This window comes from Arachis ipaensis, chromosome B09, assembly GCF_000816755.2.
Source record: "Arachis ipaensis cultivar K30076 chromosome B09, Araip1.1, whole genome shotgun sequence".
Classification (NCBI taxonomy): domain Eukaryota; kingdom Viridiplantae; phylum Streptophyta; class Magnoliopsida; order Fabales; family Fabaceae; genus Arachis; species Arachis ipaensis.
The window spans coordinates 140,702,331-140,705,206 of record NC_029793.2 but is presented as its reverse complement, the minus strand read 5'-3'; the positions used below and the strand labels follow the sequence as shown (position 1 = coordinate 140,705,206).

General features: G+C 30.6%; 1 pseudogene; it reads left to right on the top strand.

Moving 5' to 3' along the window:
- On the top strand, positions 1 to 1,196 carry LOC107616251 (annotated as a pseudogene).

The window sequence follows — 2,876 nt, the reverse complement described above, 5'->3', positions numbered from 1 at the left end:
GAAGTCCAAAACAGGATCCAATTTTGAGTTCTCAATATGTTGTATGCGAGGAAAGGTACAACTGCCATTTTGAAGCACTTGATCGGACGCTCAGGGATCTTATGTCAGTTACCAATCAACATAAGACACATCAACCATTTGGTGGTAAGGTTGTTGTTCTAGGAGGTGATTTCAGACAGATACTTCCGGTGATTCCGAAAGGAAGTAGACACGATATATTGGCATCCGCTATTAACTCATCCCATCTGTGGTCATTTTGTAAGGTTCGTTCTGAAACTGCATACGAATATGAGGCTTCTAATATCTTCTTCGGATCAAGATGAAGGTGAAATAAAGAGATTTGTTAATTGGATACTTGATGTTGGAAATGGAAATATTGGCTCTGTTGTTGGTGATGAATCAGAAGTTGAAATTCCAGATGATCTATTGATTACAACTACTAATGACCCACTCTCTCATTTGGTAGACTTTGCATATCCAAATTTGTTGCAAAATATGTCAGATTACAGGTATTTTCAGAGTAGGGCAATTCTTGCACCCACGCTTGAGAGTGTCAAGAAGGTAAACGATTTTGTCTTGACAATCTTTCCAAGGATGGAAAAGGAGTATTTGAGCTCTGACACAACATGTCAAGCTGATGAGAATGAAGATGTACAATAAGAGTGGTTCACACCAGAGTTCCTAAATGACATCAAATGTTCGGGACTATCTAATCACAAGTTGACTTTGAAACCAGGAGTCGCTGTAATGCTACTGCAAAACATAGACCAGACTTTAGGTTTATGCAACGGGACAAGATTAATAGTTAACGAACTTGGCAGCAACGTAATTGGAGCGACGGTAGTGACTGGTAGAAATATTGGAGATAAAGTGTACATTCCAAGAATGAACTTGATCCTTCAGATTCAGGATTGCCATTTAAGTTCCAACGGAGATAATTTTCATTAACAGTATGCTTTGCAATGACCATTAACATGAGTCAGGGTCAATCATTATCACATGTACGACTTTATTTGCCAAAATCAGTGTTCACCCATAGACAACTTTATGTTACTTTGTCAAGAGTTAAGAGTCGCAGTGGCCTCAGGGTTTTAATTCTAGACGAAGACGGCAACCCAAAGTCATCAACAACAAATGTCGTGTTCAAAGAGGTTTTTAATAATATTTAGGTAAGAATAATATTATTTTCATTTTAATAGCATGTTATGATTTACACTTTTGTACAAATATTTACTATAGATATAACTAATTTATCTATAACTCTTTTTTCAAATTTGAAATGAAATGTGTAGCAAGGAGCACAACATCCTATGCCAATTGCTTTTCTAATAAAGTTAGTAAGATACTAGGTTGTCGATAAATTTTTATTAGCTTTTTGATATAAAATTTAGGGTAAAATTACCATGCTATTATTACAGTTATATATGTTCTTATTTTTTTATGTCTCCCTCTTTATGGTTCAAGAATATTATAAACTTCAAACTCTTCTATTTATATTTTACTTTGAATAAAGATAAAACAACGTTGTTATTTTTTTTAATTTCAAATTATTTTATTTAAGTTGTTATTTTTTAAATTTTATTTAGATTTTACTTAGATAGTTCTTTTTTATATTTTAACACTATTTTTTTAAAATCTGTTAATTCTTTTTAGAATTATTTTTTAAAATTTTGTTGATTTTTTTTTTAAATGGCAGCTACATAAATTCTTTTAAAGAAATTTAGAGTTTTAAAAAAATTTACGTTAATTATTCTTCGGTTGTTACATACTAATATTACTATAAATAAAGATTTACGTTAGTTTAGAATTTTTAAATTATTATTTATTTAGGTTTTTATTTTTAAATTTTAAATTGAAGTCAACCAAATTTAAAAAAATTTAGTTATGATGCAACTATAAAAGGATAAGTTATGAGAGATGTAAAGCACCACAATTTAAAGTACATCAATCCCTTTTTTTACATATATCCAAAATCTCCCTACTTATTCCAATGGCTGGTATTCACAAAATTGCTGACATCAATCCTACAATCGACAATTTGTGTGTACGTATACGAGTGATACGGTCATGGACACTATCAAGTTACGAAAATTCTTCATTGCCATACTCAATTAAGATGGTTTGGCTCGATGAAGACGCAAGTTTTCTACTAATATCCTTTTATCCATGACTCCAAGGTTATTTATTTATTTTTTTAAATTAAAGTCTATGTACATTAGATTAGATATTGAATAAGTCTATATTTAATTTTTTTTTATGTTATTTTCTTTTTTAAGTAGGTATCGAATAAAGCTTGATGTCATTGACGATTCTGACTATGCATGTTATGTAGTCTTTGACAAGGAGGCAAAACAAGTTTTGGGAAAGAGCTGTGTAGAGATACTTGATCCACTCCTATTGGTAAGATCTAACCAATATTTATTTCTAAAAGCATTAGTGAAGATATTTTTATTGGTACTTTTTATATTATTTATTATTACTATATTATGTAATACCCTGCAGAAAGGAGATCTATCGGATACACCTACACTTTTGCTCAACCTAATTGATAAGATCTTTCTCTTCATCGTTGAAGTTCAAATATCTGATAATCCACATTTTTCACCTTCTTATAAAGTTAAGAAGATGACAGATAATGTGGACCTCATAAATAAATTCAAAGAGGCTCACCCTATTCAAATTATGAGTATATATAAGTGTACTTTCTATTAAAAATTAATTTATTTTTTGCTTTCTTGGTCATTAGTAGTATCTAATTTATAAATAATAATTAATTATAATTTTAGGATGTTGACTACACCAGTAGTTTGCTTCCAACTTCAAAGGCTTCCTCAATCATTGAAGGGGAGAAAGTAGAAGGTGCTAAGGTATTTGTT